At 30.3% G+C, this 15,603-nt stretch overlaps 1 long non-coding RNA gene across 1 annotated transcript; it reads left to right on the top strand.

The window, feature by feature from the left end:
- The first annotated feature begins 730 nt into the window (after window positions 1-730).
- LOC105771455 (uncharacterized) lies at window positions 731-1,484 on the top strand. The gene is made up of 2 exons (XR_001126509.2): window positions 731-909; window positions 1,203-1,484. It is a non-coding gene; the product is annotated as an uncharacterized LOC105771455 (long non-coding RNA).
- The last annotated feature ends 14,119 nt before the right edge of the window (window positions 1,485-15,603 follow it).

Here is a 15,603-nt window from a genome sequence, read left to right as displayed (position 1 = left end):
AAATAAAATAGAAGTATGAAAATATGCAAATGTGTACATATTTACAAAGGCAAGAAACATGAAATGTGTAAGTATATATACATAGGCCAATCGTGAAAATTAGATATCGTATATATTCAAATACATATATATATGTACAATATGCAAATAAAATAATGGGATACATGAACTTACAAAAAAATATTTATAATAATTAAAAATGAAAAGTGTATGTAAAAAAATCTTTTAAAAAAATGTATGTATATATATTTATATGTATAAAAACTATGAAAACAAAGTAATAATACAATGTGCATACAATAGATATATATATTTAAAATATTAAAGTATATACATATTAACATGCATATGCGCATAATAATAATAATATATAGTATTAGAGTAGTAAATAAAATAAAACAAAATAATAGTATGGCGTAATTGTAATAAAAACTAAAAAATGGGTTAAATTGAATTAAAAACGAAAAAATGGGGGGAATTTAAAAGAAATTAAAAAAATAGGACCAACTTGATTGCGCAGGAAACAATGGAGGACCAAAAGGGGAATTAATCCCTCCCTCCTACATGCTGCGCAGCACTGGATTAAATTGTCACGCGGGTAAAATATTTGGGCCAAATTTTAAGGAGGAAAAAGAACTTGATTAAAACGCGTCACAAAAGGGGGAGGGCTAACTGCGCAATTTCCCCATTTAGGTGGAGATGCGCGGACCCCCCCAAAGCTAAACGGTGCCGTTTCTTGTTTCTTCTTTAGGTTTTAACAACAAAAATCAGAAGTTAATTTTGTTTCCCCCTTCAGCAAAGGAAACAGTTTCCTTAGGGTTTCTTCAACCCCCAAATGCCGCCGTTCAGCCTTATGCTAGAGCCCCGATCACGACGAAGCCGGCAACAACTGGGTGACTCCAACGAAAGGTCTGTTTTCCTTTTCTTTTTCTTTGTTATTTTATACGAAATAAAATGAAAAACATAAATAAATAAATAAACGGACACTGCGAAGTGAAACAAAGAAGAAATCACCTATGCAAAAACAAGTTTGATCTCTCTATTTTCTCTCTATTTCTTCGCATATATTTTCGACTGAATCCCCCCCCCCCATTTTTTACAGATTTTTCAAGGCTTTAAATAGCCGAAAAATGGAAAAAAATGAACAAATCCAAAAAGAATCTATTCTGTTTCTGTTGGCATATTTGCGTTCGTTGCTGCAGGTACTGCGTGCGGGGAAGGCGCGAGATTCGCGGCGGCGAGGGGCGCGATGTGCGGGATCGACGAGCGCAACGCGCGGGAGCAGTTGCAGCGGCGCTGAGGCAGGGGCTGTTAGGGTTTCTGAAATTTTGACGTTTTTTGGGCTGGGGTCTGAAAATTAGTTGTTGGGCCTGTTAATGGTTTGGGCCTGGGCATTATTGGGTTTGTACAATAAGGATTCAGATTTTAATTACTTTTAAGAATTATTAAAATAATAGAATTTATAAATATTTTGAAATATACAAGTAATTCATGTTTTAAAACTAATTTTAAATATCATGTTATTTATTAATTTAAGTTTATTTTAAATATTAATTTATATTGATTATAATACAAACTATAAATATTTTACAAATTAGAACATTTCTTATATGTTACAGAAATTTTAACTATTTTAAACAAATATATACAACTAAACTCTTCATCAACGGGATAAGAAACTAGTAATAAAATTAAATTTAATTACTGCATATTTAAATAAATACAAGTAAATTTAAATCTGCAAGTAAAATTTTGGAAGAAAAAAATAATAAATCATTCTCGAAGTGCCTTTCAAAATAGAAGTATGAGGTTTTCGAAATTGAAAAAATAAATATATTAAAAGTAAAATGTACACATCACCCAAACCCAATGAAAAAGCATAGTGGTTTTGAAATGCTGTATATCACGTTGCCTTTGATTTCAAGAGGATACTGATTTGCTTTATATCCCCAAGATGAGTTTTAACCACAAATGGGCAAGACCAATACAAAAGCAATCAAGTGCTGATCAGACTTCAACCTTGGGGAGGGGTTTGATTTCAAAATACTCACTTTTGTTTATCTCATCTTACATTTTAGTTATTTATATTTGAAATATCACATTTTAGTCATTTACATTAACATGTTGTAACATCTTAGTCACTAAGTCGTTAATTGTCGTTAACGGTGTAATGACGTGGCATGTAATAACGGTGTAATGTCGTTAACATCTTAGTCACTAAGTCAAACAAAAATTTTAGGTTAAATTATACAATTGGTCCCTATATTTTTTCGTTTTGAGTAATTTAATTTTTTTTATTTTATATTTTTTTAACTTTCCTTTTTTTTTTCATTCTCTTTTGCTTTTCTTTCTGTTTTCCTCATTTCTCCATCTCTTTTAATGTAGTTTTTTTTTTAATTTTCTATTTGTTAAAACATTTTTATGTTTATGAAAAAAGAAAAGGCGAAAGCTGAAACCAAAATAAAACTTGCTTCATTTATTATCACCCAACAATTATAAACCCTCACCGTCCATCATTGTTTTAACGAACCAATTTTGATCTCTCAATGACCTAGTCCACAAGCTCATCTCACTCGAAGACCTTGCCAGTCGTGACTTATAGTAGTCCACCCTCAACAAAATTTCCTAAGCCCGTTCCCTTGACCTCCTAACCAACCCCCATGACCACCTTATTTATCTTACCTACAACATTCTTGCCCTCCCGAAAGTACGTTGTTTCACGAATTCTTAAAATGAGATCTACACTCTCAATGACTAAAACGACCATCATAAGAAACTTACCTTCAACTTTACCCAAACCAATTTGGTTCCATGCTCCCTTTCTCTCTTCAGTTTATCCATCCTCGGCTTCCAATCAAGCTTGCTTGGGAATACCTAAGAAGGTTTAGATCAATTTTATTGTTTGCCTAACTTTATTCGTCAAAAAATAAAAGAAAATAAAATGAATAATCTACACGATTCTATAAAATTTCGAAAAAAAATTGTTTTGAATATAAAGAATTCAATTTATATTTAGATTTGATTAAGGATATAATTTTTTATATTGATTTGTTAGATCCAATTTTAATTTCAAAATTAGGTTATATTCAAATAGAGATTTGATTAAGAATGATTGGTATTCGGTTTTGAGTGAAATTCAATTTAAGAATCATGTGAAAGAATCAAAGACTTGGTTTATTTGGTGGGTAAAGATTATGTTTCTGTAGTGAAGAATATGAGAAGAAAGACAAATAAAAGGGAAGAAGAAAAGGAAAAAAAATAAAAAAATTAAAAGTATAGGGACAAGTTTTAACAAATGGAAAACATAGAAAAACTACGTAAAAGAAATGGAGAAGGGAGGAAAATAGAGGGAGGTGAAGAGAACGGAAAATAAAGAAAAAAAAGAAAGTTTAAAGAACATAAAAAAAAATTTAAATTGCTCAAAACGAAAAAAAAAATATAGGGACCAATTGTATAATTTAATCTAAAATGTTCATTTGAAATGATGATTTAATGTGTCATGACAGCTTACCGTTACACCGTTAACGGAAATTAACGCTAAGTGACTAAAATATTACAACATGATAACATAAGTGACTAAAACGTAGCATTTCAAACATAACTGACTAAAATGTAACATGAAACAAACAAAATGACTATTTTGGTAGTTTACTCATGTGAAAATATATGTGCAAACTTTAGATTAAATGGTCTAATGATAACGCAACACGTGTACATTTTATTTTTATTTCTCTCTTCTTCTTTTTTAATTTGTCACGTCAAATTTTGGATGGAAAATGTTAATATCGTTAATTATTATCCTTAGTTGCTCAATTTTGAAATTGACAGTAACTAAATTATTCCAAATCTTTTACAGTGATTAATTTGCTCAAATTTAAAATTGAGAAAGATTAAAGAGGTCTTTTACCATTAAAATTTGTGTAAAATTTTAATTATAATGATAAAATATTTAAAATAAACTTAGATTATAAATGGATATTTTAAAATTTCCTTCAATTTATCTCTTACGTTATTTAGTAAGAACAAAAACAACAAATAATAATACAAATATTTGTAAAAATACCCTAAGTGAACATTAAAGACATAAAAATAAACATATTAAAAAATTAAAAGATAGTATTTATAGAGTTAGGGTGGGTAATTAAAATAAAAATAATTATAATTTAAATATTGAAATATTATTGTGAGAAATAATAATGATTTTAAAACTTAAATATAATAAATGTTAAGACCTTATCTAATATAATTTTTGAAATATATCTAATCTAATAGATGATAACAAATTAAAACAACATTCATAATAAATTTGAAAAATCTAATCTAATTGATAATGAAAAATTAAATACGAGATATGGCATAAAAGAGAGAGAAAATATACTTGATTATTTGAAATATCTAATCTAATAGATAATTTTATTTTAAATAAATTCTAATATGTGTTTGATTATTTAATTATAGATAATAAAACTTTGGTTTTAAATTTAAATGGATTTGTTTAAATATTTGACTTATTCAAATTTATTTTTCATAATATTATTTAACATAATATAAATATATAATAATTATTTTAAAGTTATTTGAAAATAATGACAAAATCTAACTAATAGATAAATTAGTAATTTTAAAAATACTTCTTTTAAGAAATTTATAATTAATTTTAAAATTTTTATGTTAAAATCAAATTTTAAAATAGATAATAGGCTAAAAGGTCTTAAAAGCCAATAAACTTTTTCCAAAAAAAAATTTGATTAAGCCCTGAAACTTTTTTTTTTACACTCAATTAAGTCATTGAACATTAAAATTACAATCAATCAATCCCTTTGACACCGAGAAAAAAATAAATCAATCCCTTTGACCATTAAAGTTAATGGTCACAAAGTAACAACAACCTATTTTTTGGGTGTTCTCGACACGTGGCACACCAAGATAGTTCTACATTGTGAAAACTAATATTTTATATTAAAAATCATAAAAATTATAGAGATTCATAATATATATAAAGAAATATAAAATATTTAAAAGGTTCAAATTTATATAAATTATAAAAATGTAAAAATCATGAAAAATGTATATAAAATATAGAAAATTGTTATAAAGTTATGAAAATATAAAAAAGTGTACAAAATTATACGTATTCCATACCTCGGCCTGACCAAAGTGTTTTTATGGGTAAACCTAGTTGTTTCTCCACTTCCGCACAGAACTCTTTAAATTTATCAAAGATTTCACTCTTGTAGTGCATTAGATATACATGCCCATATCTAGAATAGTCATCAATAAATGTTACATAATACTCATAATCAGCTCTTGCACTAACATTCACAGGGCCGCATATGTTAGTGTGCACAAGTTCTAGGGATTATTTGTCCCTCATTTCTTTTGAATTAAAAGATTGCTTAGTCATCTTACCTTCCAAGCAAGATTCACATTGTGGAAGATCAACTTTTTTAAGTTGTCACACCCCAAAATTGGATCTAGAAGTTTCGAGGGTAAACTTGAAATTTTGGCTACGAATGAGTTCAAAAATTTTGAAGTACAGTAACCCAGAAATATATTCGACTACGGCCTTTTTGGAAATTAAACATTTTTTTGAAAATAATGCAGAAAAGACCTTTAATTTTAAAATGTGGACTATTTTGAAAATTGGGTTAAATTTGAGAACACACAAAGGTAAATATACCAAAATTTTAAAAATTTCCCTATTTTCCCCGATCTACAGGAGACTCACGAAACTTTTTTCTTCCCCACTTGTTTTGCCATCCCTTGAAATCCACAAGCACCATTCATCTATTTTGATCTTCATCACTTCAATTCTTTTGATTTTCATCATCCTCCAAGCATTAAACCTCCCTAGAATTCCATAAAGAGCACCAAAAACACCATTAATTTTGCTATCGTTCAACTTGCGGATTTTCTTGGATTTGCACCAAACGTTCATTTTTCCCAAACCAAGGTAAAGTTTCATTTTCCTAATAGTTTGTTATGAACTCTAGCTATTTAAATCGAGTTTTTATCTATTGAATCAAAGGCTTTGTGTAAATGTCAAAATTTAGGGGGTTAATGGTGAAATTTGATATTTTGAATGAAATAGATGTTTCGAAGTGTTTTTCAACTCTTTTTGATGTGATTAGAAGGTTTCTAAACACTTCTTAAAGTTTTGTTAAAAGTTTTTAAGGTTTTGTTAAGTTTTCATGAAAAATGGTCATTTCGGAACCAAGATTATGAGTAGTTTAGAGTGGTTTGAAGGTTGAAAATCATTCTTAGGTAAGTAATTAGATTGTTGGAATTGGTTTTAAGCAAAGGGAATGTGTAGGAATTGAGATTTTTGTGTTTTGGCTAAGCTAGCCGAAAATTTCAGTTCTAAGAGGAACTAGCTCAGGCTTACGTATTTGGTTGATTTAGGTGAATCTATGGCTGAATATTAATTGTGTTTGTTGTGTGGTCTATTTTAGGTGAATATTCGGAACCGTTGTAGCCTTCGACGAGCAAGGCGAAAGGAAAGGAAAAGCTAGTTTAACCTTTCGGCGACTAGGCGAAAGCGCGAATGGTGAGTATTTGGAATCGCTGCTTGTAGACACGATTCATAGTGTTAAAAGTGAGCTTAGAATTAGCCAAAACCCTTATCCTAAGTTCCGAGTGTAAGCTTTCTTATTTCCCTCATTAATTTTGCGAGATATGTGATTATGCAATGTGGATTGAGTATTATGATGTGTTAATGTGATATGAGTTATATGTTTGTGATAGCTATTGTGAAAAGTATTAGTTGTGGGCATGATAAACATGTTGAATGACAATGATGATGTTGTGTTAGTGATGTAAATGTGCAATGAAAGTGTGCAGAAAGCGGTAAGTATATATGTGTTTTATTGTAGATATTTTTGCCTTGTGACCTTTTGAGACCGTTGGATATAGTTGGCATGCTATAGGATTTGTGAGCACTCACCCTTGTGTTGTGATTTGGGGCATTGAGGCCTAAGATAGTTTTTGAGAGATAAGGGAATGTGAGCTCAGCTCCATTCACTAAGATATGTTGGTTTGTTGAAGAATGTTAACTAAATGCTATGCTTTTGGGATATGTTCGACTCTTCAAGTTAATGGTGTGTTGGAGATCCGTGTATCCAATGTGTGGCGATAGAGCCCACTTTTATGTTTCATAGCCTCAAGTGTCAATTTATCATTAAATGAAATATTATGAAATATGATGTATGTCTGTTTATGTGATTACAAAGTTAGATGAGTTGATAGTTGATGCGTGAAAATTTTAGTATTCACTTTAGTTAAATATGTATGAAATTGTGCTTTAGATGTTCTCATTTAACATATGATATCATGTTTATTGGTAGGTTTTCCAATCATTCACTGAGTTTGTTGCTCACACACTCTTTCCTAAACATTTGTAGATAGCTAGTGTTTCCAGTATGGGCAGTGCGAAATTTCAAGGAAGTGATCCAAGTTAGGCTTTAGTATTCAAGTAGATGATATTATTTTTATTCTTTGAACTGTGGTAATAAAGGTAATGTGGTAGAGTTTTTGGTTGATTATTATTATATCTTAAATGGTTGTTTTGATTTTATACTAAAAAGATTTGATGGTTGTTGTTATTATATTATTGGTTTTGTTTTGGTTTAAGTTATTGATGTTGTTTTGAACTGCAAGTATGGTCATTTTGATGTGGAATAATGAATTTGTGGATGCATGCTGAAGTTTAAAATGTTTGACTGTTTTATATGCCTTGTTTTACAGTGATTTTGGACGAAATGTATAGAGGTATCGATATTCGATGCATAAGTATCAATACCTCCATGTTCTAACGATTGTGCAAGAAATAATAGCTCATTTCGGTATTGATACCAGTTCTCGAGTATTGATACTCGGGGTAAAAATATAGATACTTTTAAATTGTATCGATATATTGTTGGGTTTTAAATTTTGAAGAAAAACAGAATGTTAAAAATGTACCGATTTTCCAAACAGTATTGATACCCATTTTGAGAAATATCGATACCAGTGAGTGTGTATCGATACCTACGTGACTTATTTGGAAATTTTTATTAAGTGGTCCTTAAGCATGTTTTTAACTTGTTTTAAGGTCGTTTAATGTATGTTTAGTAAATTTTAATGCCGCCTAGAGTATTTTAAACTTAAATATTCTATAAGTGCTTAGGTGTGGTGATGATTGTATGAAAATGAGACCGTGTGCAATGTGTGAATTTGTGACATTTGGTGTAGCATCCTGTTACTCGAGCTCAACGACTGGGCTGGATATAAGGTGTTACATAAGCGAATTTAAGTTGTTGTCTTTCACAAGTCTAAGGATTCTTTCTCACTTAATATGACTAAGTCTCAAATGTCAAAGGTACGCCTCATTAGAGTGAGAAGTTTTAAGTCTTTTATTTGATATTTCAATCTCAAGTAGTGTGTACATATTTGGTGTGATAAAATAGAGATGATTTAACATCCATCCATTATAGATAATATTGGGTTTTCTAAATATTGCAATTCCATTATTAAAAGTTACGATCAAGTTGTCTTTATATAAAGATGCAACAGAAATTAAATTTCTTTTGAAACTTGGTACATAGAAAACATATCTTAAAATAATCTTCCTAAAATTATAAAAATAAAGATGTACATCTTTCATTGCTTTAGTTGCCACACTTATATTGTGGTCTATTGAATCCTCTACTAAATAAGCTTTACTCATCAAGAGTTACATACATTTTCCTTTGGTAGCCAGGTATTCCTTCCACTCTTTACAGTTTGTCGTGAAGTGCCCTTTTATTACTATAAAAGAAGCATTTCGACTTAGATAAGTCTTTAGGCTTTTTGGTTCTCTTCCTTTCCACTTATGGTGGCCCAGAAACCTTAACATTACCTTTCTTAGCACACTTTCCCTTTCCTTTTGAGGAAGTTGTGATAACTATGTTTGCTTTTGCTCTTCAGACTAGCTGACCGCCATTCAACATCAACTCATACGATTGTAAATCCTTCATGAGTTGTGTAAGCGTTAGGTTTTTTTTTTCAAGGTTATATGTGGCCTGAAAGCCAACAAAATCCTTCGACAAGTTCTTAAACACCATCCCAATTTGAGTGTTCTGGTCCAAATTGGCCTCATTGTCCAAAGCATCAGCAAAGTATCCCATAAGAGTAACCTTCTGATATTTGGCTGGAGCGTCGTACTTTTGTTAAGCATGTTGAAAAATCGAGTTTGGAAAACACAGCGAAAAATAAATTTAGGGAAAAACTAGAGTTTTATTTTTTTTCCAAAACAAGAACTTGGTTCTAATATCTAAAACAATAAACACTTAATCAAAGTTGTACCTTTTCAATTTATCAAGGATGACCGCTTCGACCGAGTAGTCTTCTCCACTATCCTTGAGCTTACGTCTACCGAGTGTAGGCTCGCTTCAAATCAGAAAGTTTTTCACAAAAATTACCAATGGGGTAATTTCTCAATTTCTCTAAACTTTTGGATCAAGTTGTAAATAAGAATAATATTTTCAGAAATTTTCTGAAATAAATTATTCAGAGAAATTTTTCTTTAAAACTTTCACTTGAATTTAAGTGTGTGTAAATAATAACTCAATGCTCTCTTTATAGAGGGAGAGTTTAAAGAGTTTAACTATGATTAAACTTAATCACTTTAATATTAAATTAATATAATATTTATCTTGATAAATATTATAATAAATTTAATATTAAATCTTATTAAATAAATAGAATATTTATCTATAAGATAAACATTAAATTAAATTTAATATTAAGATAATAAATTTAATATTAAATTAATAAAATACTATTAAGATAATTATTTAATTTAATTTAATATTTTTTAAAGGTAAATTCATTAATTCATTCAATGAATAGAACCATACAATTCATCGGGAAAAATAGTAAAGACTCGTCGTAGATAATGAAAGACAAACTCCATCAACACAACAAAGACTTTAGCCTCAGCATCAATAGAACATTATGACACATTGACAATTGGCTTTGTCGCAACTCAAGCACGACACATTTGGAGTGATTGTAAGCATTTAATACGATAAGAAAATTAACCCTAGATGGTTCAAAGTGGCGAGCAAAAATTGACAAAAGAATCGAGCATTCACCAAACTAGAGAGGACGACAACAAAATCATCCCTAAAGTCACTTGTAAAATTAAGATTACATGCATATGCAAGACTAACAAACGTGCTATAAGAGCAGACAAAAATTCCTAAAACTGAAGACTTATTAAACAATGAAAAACAAACAAAAAACATATAAAACTTAAGACATCAAAGATCCAAATTGACTCGTGAAATCACTTATTATTCTAAAATACTCTTAAAACAAAAACAAATTAAGAAGCTGATGAATAGCCACCCACTTTCCAAGAAAACTACTAGTGGCCGGTGGAGTTTTAGCAAAAACAGGCATCGTCATCTGTCCATCACAACTTGTGAAGACAACAAAGATACCTACAAAATATATCTACAAAATATATAGTAAAAGGACCAAAATGGTAATTAAACCATGGTCAAAAAGTCCAAGTGATGGTGACATGATTAAATCCACTAACCTTTGGGCTATTTGCTCATTTAGTCCTAATTAGTTTAGGATTAAATTGAAATTAAGCTTGTTTAGTCAATAATTAAAAATAATTGAAGGACCAATTGTACAATTGCACCCTCCTTAAATGTCAAATGGTATGAATGGTATGGAATTCTAGTTTGTGGCTAATTGCTATTAGGTCCTTATTGATTAGTAATTAAAGAAAAATGGCTAAATTATAAAAGTCGTAAAACTTAATTACTATTAGTTTATTTGAGTTAATTAGTTATTAAACCATGAGTGGGAGATTAAAATGGTAGTTAATCCATAATTAAACATGGTGAGTGGTGGAATTTGTCTTTAGTGTAAAAATAATATTAATTTTATATTTTAAAGTATTAGTAAGTTAAGTTAAAATAAATGAAAAAAAGAAGGAAAGAAATACCATTTTTATTTCTTATGTTCTTCTTCCCCAAGCCGAAACAACATAGCTAGGGATTAGAAAGCTTTGGCCAAGCTTAGGCCCGTCGATAGGTAAGTTGTTTGTTTTTAATATTTTTTATGTTTTTGACCTCATATTAGCTTGATCTAGCTAACTTGGGGACTAATTTGCAAAAGTGTCAAATGTTATGAGTTATTCCATTGATGAGTTTTATATTTTCTTGAAGTTTTATGAAAGATTTTTGAGTTTGGTTGCCAGATAGGACTATTTTGTAAAGTAGTTTTTTTTTATTTTAATGTTCAAGGACTAAAATATGAAAATAGTAAAAATACAAGGATTTGATGCAAAATAATAGCAAGTATGGGCTATAATAAAGGGGTTAGCAAATCGACTAAGCTTAGATTTAATAGAAAATGGTTAAATTGCATGATTTGGACCTAAGGACTAAATTGCATAAAAATGAAATGTTTGGGGAAATCTGTAAAAATGTAAAAGGGACTTAATTGCATAAAATGAGTTAATCTTACTGTTGAGATTAGTTAATTGAATGAAAATATTATTTTAGATCAAGAACGAGTGGAAAACCAATGAAAAGAGAAAATTACTGAATAGTCACAGTACCTTTGTCATTACTGCAATTTATTTAGGTAAGTTCGCTTGGTTAATTCTATACGTTTTAAATTTATATATTAAATGAAATTTATCTATTGATTTCTGATTAATGTGTTGATATATGATAATCGAGAACTGAAATAATGTTTGATAAAACACAAGTTACTATTAATATCTCCTGAGCCAATGAACGTATGATAGAGTACGATTGGCATGCCAATAGGTTATTTTGCGCGCAGTACGGGCTTGATATGAGATGTGGTGAGGATTCCTGTATATTTTCCTATTCACTAAATATGTCAAAGTTCTGCATTTGTTGCGGACTATCATGTTATATTATAGTGTTTTCTGGCGTGTTATCGGAGACGGATTTTAGCCTACAGGCTAGGCACTCAGTGCCAAGGCGTATTATCGGTTGGATTAACTCATATGAGCGTATGACGTGTTCTCAGATGGTTAACTATGTACTCGTATCCGTATATCTTTCATCAATAATATTCTTACGTTAAACGTCTTGTTATAGAATTGTTAAAAGATTATTCATGAATCTCCTAATAGCATTGTGGCTTGATAATGAATGATCTCATACTTGTTTATGTATAAACTCACCTGTTGTGATCTGTTGCTGACAGGAATTCTATTAAGAACCTTGTTGATAGGAACTCGATTTATTAATCTTGTTATTTAAATTATTATGTTTAATTCAATAAGCTTTATCGTTTAGTCGACGAACTTACTAAGCTTTATAAAAGCTTACTCGTGTTTGTTATGTTTTTTTTGTAGATAACATTTTGTGGATAATCGGGCGACCGGATCAACTTGAAGATTCACACTATCCAGGAATCTTTGGTAGATTTTAATTTTGTATGGCTTTTATGGCATTTAGTAGGGTTAATGAAATTGTTATAAGTTTATAGCTATATGTTGGTTGGTCGGTATGTTTTTGCTGATATAAACTTTAGAAATTCCTATAGTATGCCAAGTTAATTCTTAAGTTGTGCTCAATGTTTGATCACGCATGGTAGTAATTGGTTTGGATATAGGTATGGTGTTTGAGGTCAAGGTAAGCAAATTCAATGTGTGTGTATGGTGGCTTGTATGTTTGATTTAAGATATGAATATTATAAGTACTATGTGATGTGAATTTGAAAGACAACTTAGTTAAGTTTAGGTGAGCATAATTGACATGTTTTAGTTGCCCTTGATGTGTTTTAAGGTGTTACAATGTTGAACTTTGGCTATTGTCTTGACTTGTTTCAATAGAAGTCCTCAGGGTAGCGATAGAAGTCTCAGGCCAAAACTACATTGCTCACTGGAGTGCGTTATATCGATAAAAGTCCAGGTTGTATTGGTAGAACCCAAAGTTGTATCAGTAGAACTCCCAGTTCTATCGGTAGAATTCTGAAGCATTTTTAAGGTCTTTCCAGTTTTGAGTTCTACCGATACTTGTCCACCTAAGTATCGGTAGAAATCTTTTAGACTTCAAAAACTCGTTAAAAATTAAATTAATTCAAGGCTCTTTAAAATGTTTATTTTGTCCAACACTTTGAAGAAAAAATTTTAAAGTCCTCGTAGGCTTGATTAGGGCCCATAAATGAATAAATTACTCCGATCTAAATTATTATGAAATTTTGTTAATTAAATTGGAAACTTGATGCTATCTGTTATTAATTATTTTGGATTGTATGGTAATATGTCGTAACCCTAATCCAACGACGGAGATGGGTTATGAGTGTTACAAATACAATCCTATTTTATCACATTGTCACCTTTGTGTCTTCTTAATGATTAATATGACCACTATCAACAAATGACTGTGATAAATTGCTCGTTCGAGAACAAGCAACCCGTGGGCATGTTTCATATTTATCAATCCATACAATGCCAATGAGAGGATATAGTCAACTCTTTAATTGAGCTATGAATTCTACTATTACTAGTAAAGCCATGTCATACACAAGTTATGTACCTAACATACCGGCTATCAGCTCGATCATCTTTAGAGCATAAGCCTCCAGTTATATCAAAGTACATGAGTTGCATACGCATTGTTAGTTACTAACTCAAAATTTAGGTAAATCACGCCATGAATGTCACAAGTTAATTTACAAAACGGATTCAAAATTAATTCATCTTGGTTCTAATCCAATATATCATTCTGCCAATGAATATATCTATGTCTCTACCTCTGGAGTCAATTGCTCCGATAGCCAAGACTAGACATCTTCTCAATTGGAATTGTAAACGACATAATAATCCTTTTCATTATTTGAATCAAATGCTCACTTTGATTCTTTTACAGGATTATAGACTCGTTTAGATTATCTACTGAAGTAAGTTGTCTTTGTCATAATGTAAATGTTTTTACAATGCCACTTATCATCAGTTTCAATTTAGAAAATCAATGAGCTAATATTTGTTTGTCACAATTTTGCTATGCATGCAAAATATGAAAGACAGAAATACAAAAAACATAATAGGGAAATATGAAATTTATTTATTCATCGTTCAAATACATTAAAAACAATTACATGTTTACTATAATATGGGCACATTTCCCAATAGTAGATTCCTAAGCCACTTGACCTCTTGCCCGGCTCAGTCAAGAGTTATAAACTCTGATTCTATCATGGAGCGAGCAATACACATTTATTTAACAAACTTCCAAGAAATAGTTACTCCACCCAAAGTGAAGACATGCTACTTGAAAAAGTAACTTTATCAGTTACTCGGTTCGTATCACAGCATCCCTCTAGGGCTATAGGGTATCCGACAAATTCCAATTTCTGAGGTATTGTACTTTAATTTCACTCAAGACCATTTGGGGAAAGCTCAACCTTAATAACTAGCATAGTAAATTATGGACCATGACACTCTCCCACTTACTATGTCAATGCCCTCATCGAAATGAAGCCACACTTTTAGTAACATTGTTGCATCAAGTTGACATTTAGTCTCAAGTCCATTTTGGGACTTCAAGGCTCAAGGTTATGATCTATTCAACGCGTATCAGACATAGACTGGAATTTGGTTCGTCTCAATCGTTAGTGTAGTCTTGTTTATGCCAATTCCTCCACCAAACACTTGGATTCAATGCCACAAGACATAATCATCAGGTTACAACCTTGGGGAACCATTAATGGTTTGAACATCTGCCGTCTGAATATTACCATGTCTTTGATACTAAAAAAAACATCCTTCTGGATGTGGCACTATAACAGCCCGTTTTCCTGTGGTGTCAGAAATAGTGGTTTCAAGACCACAAGTTCGATAAGTAAGTTAGTAATTATTTAATATTTGTGAGTATGTATTAGTGTCATAATAAAATTTGGTTAAGAAATTTTAATATTTAGATAATTAATTTAGTAAAAACGACTAAATTGAAAAAGCTACAAAAGTAAGTCAATAATAGGTTATACATGTTAAATGGATATTAAAACATGAAGTGAGGGTTTTATAAGGTAATTAAACCTTATTTCATTGTAGTGGACGGTTTGGTTTGGTATATCATAAATATTTTGTTAATTTTAAAGGTTAAAAGATAATTAGGTAATAAATAAACAAAAAACAAAAGATGAAAGTTATCATCTTCTTTGTTTTCTCTTGCCAAAAATTAAAACTTCATGGTTGAGGGAGCTTAAAGAATTGGCCAAGTTAAATTAGTTGCATGATATGTGTTTTTCCATCTGTTTTTCATGAATTTTATGTTTTAACTTAATCTAGCTAACTTAGGGGGTTAATTTGTTAAATGTTTTGGAAGATGTCATTGATGAATGTTATATGTTTTTGAAGTTTAATGGTAGAATAGTATGCTTGGGTGTTAAATAGAAATATTTTGCTAAGTGATTTTGTTTAAGGATTAAATTGAAAATAAAGTAAACATAACATGTTTTTCTTATGAATTCTAGCATGTAATGACTGATTTGGAGTATTAGTAAATTTGGCACAAGGGGTTTAAGGTGTAATAGTGAAAATAAGCTTGTTTTGGTCTTAGGGACCAAATTGAATAAAAT

The sequence above is a fragment of the Gossypium raimondii genome, chromosome 6 (genome assembly GCF_025698545.1).
Source record: "Gossypium raimondii isolate GPD5lz chromosome 6, ASM2569854v1, whole genome shotgun sequence".
Classification (NCBI taxonomy): Eukaryota; Viridiplantae; Streptophyta; class Magnoliopsida; order Malvales; family Malvaceae; genus Gossypium; species Gossypium raimondii.
This window is presented reverse-complemented; position numbering and strand designations above follow the sequence as displayed.